At 57.2% G+C, this 6833-nt stretch overlaps 1 protein-coding gene across 4 annotated transcripts in view; it reads left to right on the top strand.

Moving 5' to 3' along the window:
- The first annotated feature begins 2182 nt into the window (after positions 1–2182).
- NR4A3 (nuclear receptor subfamily 4 group A member 3) overlaps positions 2183–6833 on the top strand; it is a 38523-nt gene continuing 33872 nt past the window's right edge. The window contains exons 1-2 of one of the 4 annotated variants that reach the window (XM_073876662.1): positions 2183–2661; positions 5883–6059. The gene's annotated coding sequence lies outside the window, so the exon portion shown is untranslated. Of the gene's footprint in view, positions 2662–2966; positions 3096–4153; positions 4371–5882; positions 6060–6833 lie in introns of those variants that run through there. The other 3 variants (XM_073876664.1, XM_073876663.1, XM_073876666.1) reach the window with 3 other exon arrangements.

Below are 6833 nucleotides of genomic sequence, written 5' to 3'. Positions count from 1 at the left end.
CACAGCCCGCACCCCCTCTCTCCCAAGGCTCACACCCACTCACCCCGACCCCCTGCGCAGAGCCTGGCCCAGCGCCGCCGGTCACTAGACGGGGTCGAGTCAGGTCCAAGATGGCGACTCCGCCCCCGCCCCCTCCGCACTCCTGGCGGGGTCAGGGTGCCCCCTCACGCGGCGGGCTCGCGCCCGAGGCCCGGCTAAAAATATCCAGGCTCGACTATATTTGGTTCGGCCGGATCCCGACGCGGCCGCGCGCACTCCGCCCCGCCCCCTCCGCCCCGCCCCGCGCGCTCCGCCCCGCCCCGCGCGCTCCGCCCCGCCCCGCGCGCTCCGCCCCGCCCCGCGCAGCACTGAATGGAGAAGGGGCGGGGGTGACCGAGGGGAACCTACTCCGCTATCTGCGGCGCGCGCCGGCGGCGGGGCCCGGCCAACCGCCGAATTTAGTAACATCTCCTGCGTCAATCACGCGCCTCCTGTGCGTCAGCGCCGCGCGGCTCCAGGTCCTGCTCCCCCCCCCCCCCCAGTCTTTGAATGGATACAATGGAGCAGCGCCCTCCTTCCTTCTGAGACTGGATTGGAACCCGCGGCAGTGCAGAGGCTCCGTTCCCCTCTGCCGGGTCAACTTTCGGAGCATCCTCCCACGGTCTTCTCCACACCACCCTGTCCGAAGTGGAAGTGGAATCGAAGAAATATACCTGTCGTATATATAATATTATTGTTTTCAAGTTTCTGGTGCTAACTCGAACCTTCGATTCTGAACTGTGTGCTGTCAACAATGGGATCCTACCCCCACTGCGCCACACACACACACACACACGCAAACATTGGGACATGTCAAAGAAACAGAATGTCACATCTGATTTAAGCGGACTACATGGAGACCATGCCTGTCTGAGTGGTTGCACTCAGTATTTTCTCCTCCTCAAAAATTCCTGTCTCAGAGGTTGCTTTCACTCAGCTGCACTTTGGAACTAGGAGACTTTAACTTTGATAAATTTTTGTTTTTGTTTGCATTGAGAAATTCACACTTAAATTCATCATTTCCAGGAAGAAACTGCTCTCCCTCACACAGTCGCCCAGGCTTTCAGCACACCATTTCATCACAAATGTGTCCCAGAAGACCAGAGCAAATCCCATGGCGAGGGACTAATAAATCCTGTTGATTGATTTCGAAATATTTAATTTGGCAGATGGGGGGCAACCATCAAAAAGTGAAAGTGCGAGCTGAGATTTCCATTTCTGCGGGGGGGGGAGAGGGGGAATGATTTGCAACAGTCAGACCCGCTCAGCTGTTCAACACGTGTGTGTTTGTTTTACACACATTAAGTAGTTTCTGCTGCAGCGCGCACGTGGATGATGGATGTGCACCCAGTTGGGTTATAGTGGGTCCAGTTAGGAAATCCACACCTTAGTATAATGAAATAAGACCTATCTTCCTGGAGCCATCTGCATCCCAGTGCGAAACACGCACTCAGCAAATGATGCGAGGAGGAGATGGATTAGCCTAGACGCTGAGGGCCAGCGAGGCTTAAACAGCTTTGGAACTGTTGCTTGAGGAAAGCGCAGCTGCACCTCAGGGAGTCTTCGGGCGGGTGCCTGACTCCTGCACCAGCTGCCAGGTCACTCGGAGAAGCTGGCTGGCGGAGCCTTCCCTTTCGGAAGAGCTGTCCTCTCCCTTACCCCCTCTCCCTGGCTCTATGCCTCGGGGCAGCCTCGGAGTCGCGCCAGCCGCACTCCTCCAACTCTACTCCACCCGAGCCTGACAGCTGGGCGGTCCCGCCTGACCCGCCGGCTGGCCGCTGCACCCTCTAGCCGACTCGCGCCCTGGCGAGCTGCGCCGCTGCAAAGGGGTTGGCGGCGCGGGTCCAAAAGGCCCCCCTGCCGCGGCTGGCCGCGCGGCGCAGTTTCCATTGTGCAGCCCTGAGAATGGTCGGGGAACGCGCGCGCGCACACACATGCACACACACACACACACACACACACACCCTCGCACACGCGGAACCGGCTAGGCCAGGGGAGGGAGGAGGAGGGTGACGTAGCGTCCCATGGCGTCACATTGACGTCTCGCATTCCAGGCACTCTATGGAGAGGCCGCTAGGGCTCCTGTGGCATAAATGACGTGCCGAGAGAGCGAGCGAACGCGCTGCCGGGAGAGCGGAGTCTCCTGCCTCCCGCCCCCCACCCCTCCAGCTCCTGCTCCTCCTCCGCTCCCCACACACAGACAAGCTCACACCCGCTCCCTCACTCGCACACACAGACACGCGCGCACACAAGCTCCGCGCACACACTCCACTCTCTCCCGCGCGCTCACACCCCTCTCGCCCTGCGCCCTCGCGGGTGCAGAGCCGCGCGGCAGCCGGACGCCCCTCCCGGACTCACTTTGCAACGCTGACAGCGCCGGCGGTGGCCTTGGAGGTGGGAACTGCGGCGGCATCCTCCCCCCTGGTCGCGGCCGGAGCCAGGACGCCAGCGGAACCCCTCGCCGGCACTCTCCCATGAGTCGGGATCGCAGCATCCCCTGCCAGACGCTCGCCACCTCTGGGAGCCGCTGGGCTTGTACACAGCAGCCCTTCCGGGACAGCAGCTGTGACTCCCCCCCCAGTACCGATTTCGGGGCAGCTCTCTAGAAACTCGCTCTAAAGACGGAACCGCCACAGCACTCAAGTACGTATGAGATTCGCCCAGTTAATTGGGGGACTTGCTAAAAAGTTGGCGCGCTGGGAGGCGTCTCTCCTGAAATTGACAACTTTGAGTGTGGGGTTTTTTTCCCCCTCGCCTCCTCGCTCTGGCTTTGCTCGCCGAGCGGCCCGGTGGGTTCTGATCTGAAACTTTTCCCCTGTAGCGGGCCCGCGGGGATCTCTAGAGCTCGCGGGATTCCTCCCCCCACCCGAAGAGGCGAAAAGCCTCTAACAAAGAGGAGGACCGGGATTTGTTCAGTAGCAGCTCCAGCGATGTAATTCAGGGTATTTCGGCTCTAGTTGTCATGGTAATGATGCTCTCGGCGGCGGCGGCGGCAGCAGCGGCAGGGAGTTGCAGCTCCGGTGATGAACGGCAGTAATTTTCCTGCCTTTTAACTAGGATTGAAAATAGAGGCTCCGGTGGGTCCAAGTTAATATACCTAATGGTGACTTCCAGCTGGTTGACTCGGAGGAAGCTTGGGAGGGAAGGGGCATGGGCAGCAGTGGCTGGAGTTTGCAAAGTCTCTCCGACGATCTCTGGAAAGAGGGTGTAATTGTAGGAATGTGGCTTATTGTATTGAAATGAGCCTGGGGCTCCACTAGGCACGTCTGCCTGGCGTAGCCTACTTGCCCTTGTACACTTTTCCCTTCAGAGGTAATCGGGTGTAATTGCCGACTCCCGAGCCCGGACACGCGTGGGGATGGTGTTCCTTTCCTTCGGGCCTTGGCTTGGTGTGGGAATGTTTTACTCTTAACTGACAGAACTCGCACTTTTGGAGAAGTTGCTCTGAGTGTTTCACTCTTAATAGAAATAAATGAAAGTTCTCAGTGGTGAGGGGAGAGCGGTTATGAGAGCGCAGCCTGCGGAGATAGACTACCAAAGGCACCTCTCGAACCCGTTGGAAGCTTGGGTCAGTACTAAGAGAGAAAGCATTTGTCCCTTAATTCTAAAGAACGTTCCTGGAGATTGCCTTTTATTTATGCCTCCGGATTCTTCAGAGGGAAGAGCTGCAAGGAGTTTGGTAATCAGAAATGTCGGGCTGTTATCCTAGAGCCTTAGGGTGCCAGGAGAGAGGTTAATGGCAAATCCGTCCTGAGTCTTCTATTCCCACGACGGAGAAATATTTTATAGAACTGAGTTGAGGAAAGAAAAAGCTGCCCAACGCGGCTACTGGGAACAATGAATGAGGTTAGAGTTCATTGGAGTTATCTTACCTGTATAAGGTGCTCCTAATGTGAATACCAAAGACTCCTCAGGCCAAGCCACCTCCACACCGGCTCCCTCCAGCCCCGCACCCACCCACTCCCTTCCTTGCGACCGCGCGCTCGCAGAAATTCTCCCCCGCGGTTTGTCTCCTCTCCCTCGGTCTTTCTGAGAATCTCTGTCTTTCCCTTTCTGTCGGTCTCTCCTCCACTCCTACTGCCCCCGCCCAACCTCCGCCCCCGCTCCCCAGGGTTGGAAACTCCGCGGAGGAGCCCCGGTCACAATGGTGCGTTTCACGGTTTCCTCCACATACTTCACCACGGGGAGGGGAACATGGGGGTGTTCCTTTCGTCTGCCCACGAGAAAGAAAGGAGCTTTGACAGAGCTAGTTATTTCTACCTAATTTACAACCCGAGGCTCAGTGCTCCCGGCCCCCGCGGCCGCGAGCCGGAGCGGCGGAACGTGTTTCCCGGCGCGGAGGCTTTGCCTAGGTAACCGGCCATGGGAGTGGGCGGGGGGGGGGGCGTGGGGCTCTTGGCTTGGCTGTAGGAAACGTGGTGTGACTCTTTCCCGCGAACGCGCGGCGCTCGAGGGGAGCCCTTTCCTTGAGGAGACGCAACCCTCGCCCAGCGGAGTCAGAGGCCGATCCTCGGAGAAAGACTATGCTCGAAAGGACCCAGGGGAGGGCAGGAATGAGGGCACCTACTGCAGGAGGTGGTGGGAGGTTGCTGGAGACCCGTATTGAAAATTCTGGGCGGACGGGAAGCTCGTGCCACAGCCGTGGGAAGATCCGCCCGTGCTTGCGCTAGAGCGAGCGCAAGATTTCCGTACCATCGGCCGGGGCAGGGCTGGGGCTGGGGGTGGCAAGGGAATCCCCCGTTTCCTGGCTTTCGAGGGCTTACCGGACCTGGGGGTTCAGATACGCCCCTCTTCCTTCAGGCAAGCCGCTGGCTCAGGGGCGCGGGGGACGAAACTTACACGCCCCTCTCGGCCCGCGCACCCCCTAGGGTTTTTTGGGGTGTGTTTTGGTTTTTTTTTTCGGTTTCACGTTCCCAACCCTCGAGATATGAATGGGTCCAGACAAAGGGGGCGCTGTAGGCCAGAGTTTGGGGCAGTGGATCCTTCCCTCAAGGCCCGCGGAGCTGCGCTTCCAGCTACAAAGTTTCGCTGAGGCTATGCGCAGAGACGCTCGCCCCGGAGCCGCGCTCGGCGCCCTCCGGAACGTGCCCCCTCGGGGCCGCCGGATGGCCCCGAACCTCGAAGTCGCCCACCCTCCGGGATACCTCCTGCTGGGTGCAGGGGGCCTCCCTCCGCCCACCCCACCAGCCTGGAACTGCAACTACCTTGTCCCCTTGTTTCCAGCGCGGGCCTATTTCCACTGTGCCCTTTTGTTTGCTTGACCCCTGGCCCCCCAAACTCGCGGCTAATAAAAGCAAAGCTCCATTAGCATTTAGAATGAAAAGCGCAGACTTTCTTAATTCCTCGGGGCATTCACGCATTCGTTCCGGACCTTGTGCATTTCCTATGCAACGTGTAAATTCTGTTTGGGGGGGGAGGGACAGTGGAGTTGGAAAACGGCTATTTTCCGCTCGTGCACACTCACTGACTTCTCAAATTGGTCGAAACTCGTCCTCGGGTGCTCTTTCTTTGGTTTTCCTGACTTGGCGAGCTCAGAACCAATTGTGGGGACAAGAGAGATCAATTTCTGGGCGATTACAGAATGCACGTATTTTTAGACGAGGTTTGGGTGCCACAAAACGGCGGTGAGCGCAGTGGGTGCCTGACGACCTTTCTGTGGCTCCCCCCCAAGGCGGTGTGATGCTTCTTGCCCAGGGACCCCGTTCACCTTAAGAACTGCTTCCTTGCCCTTACAATTCTTTGTAATTAACGTAGCATGCATAGTGACCCCCTACCAAACCACCCTCTCCCGATACGCCCAGCCCAGGCCACGACGACCACCCTGGTCTCACTTTGAGCTCTCTCCTCTCTCCCGGTGCCCGCAGAGCCTACTGCGGAAGAGCGCAGTCCGGCAAGCCCCGGCCCTGAGCCTGGACCCTCAGCGGAGCCAGGCAGCAGCACTGCCACCGCTTCGCCTCGCCGGACGTCCCCGCCGCCTACCCTCTCAGCCTCCGCTGGAGAGACCCACAGCCCCACCATTCAGCGCGCAAGATATCCTCCAGGTAGGTCTGAAGGCATTGACCCCCTTATTCCTCCCAGGTTGGGAGAGGTGGGGGTGGGGGGAGCCACACACCCAGAAGGCAGGCTGTTCAACTTGACCAGCGCCAGGACAGTGACTGCTGGCCACGCATTTCACAGCACAGGTGGCTTCCTTGCACGAAGCTCCTCTGGATACCACACCCTGTTGCTACCTAGTGGAGCAGCCAGATTAAATTAAGCGTTGCATTTCTCAAAAATATTTTTCCTAAGAAAAATGTCATACACCAATAGATTAGAATCTTTTTATACATTTTAATGTCTCCATTTTTGCTCTCCTTTTATATCCAGTTTATGCATGTAAAAGTTATGAGCTCGCTTTGAGCAATACAGAGCATTTATGTTTGTATAAAACCCAAATCATTTGATGCAGAGGTTGGGATTATTAAAGCCCAGACAGAGGAAAAGAGGAAAAGCATTTGAGCTGAAAACCAAGGAGTAAATTCGAATTGAGCCAAAGAAAGGATTGCAGGTTTGGCTTATAACACCTCTTTATGCATTTGTTAAAGAGATACCAGGTGCCTGGACTGTGTAATCACCAAGAGATACCAGGTGCCTGGACTGTGTAATCTATATATGCAGATAAATAGAACTTAGTACCAAGCAAACTCATATTCTAGCTGGAAACCTCAGAAAGACGCAAAGAAGAGCAATGCATGGAGACTGCCAAGGAAAGATGACAGAAGACGAATGGAGAGATCGTAGAGGTGCTGAAGGAAGGAGAATAGATGGAACATCGG

The sequence above is a fragment of the Callorhinus ursinus genome, unplaced genomic scaffold, assembly GCF_003265705.2.
Source record: "Callorhinus ursinus isolate GAN/ISIS: 27379988/994484 unplaced genomic scaffold, GSC_fseal_2.0 scaffold24, whole genome shotgun sequence".
Lineage (NCBI taxonomy): Eukaryota > Metazoa > Chordata > Mammalia > Carnivora > Otariidae > Callorhinus > Callorhinus ursinus.
The sequence above is the reverse complement of the archived record's forward strand: the minus strand, read 5'-3'. Positions and strand labels throughout refer to the sequence as shown.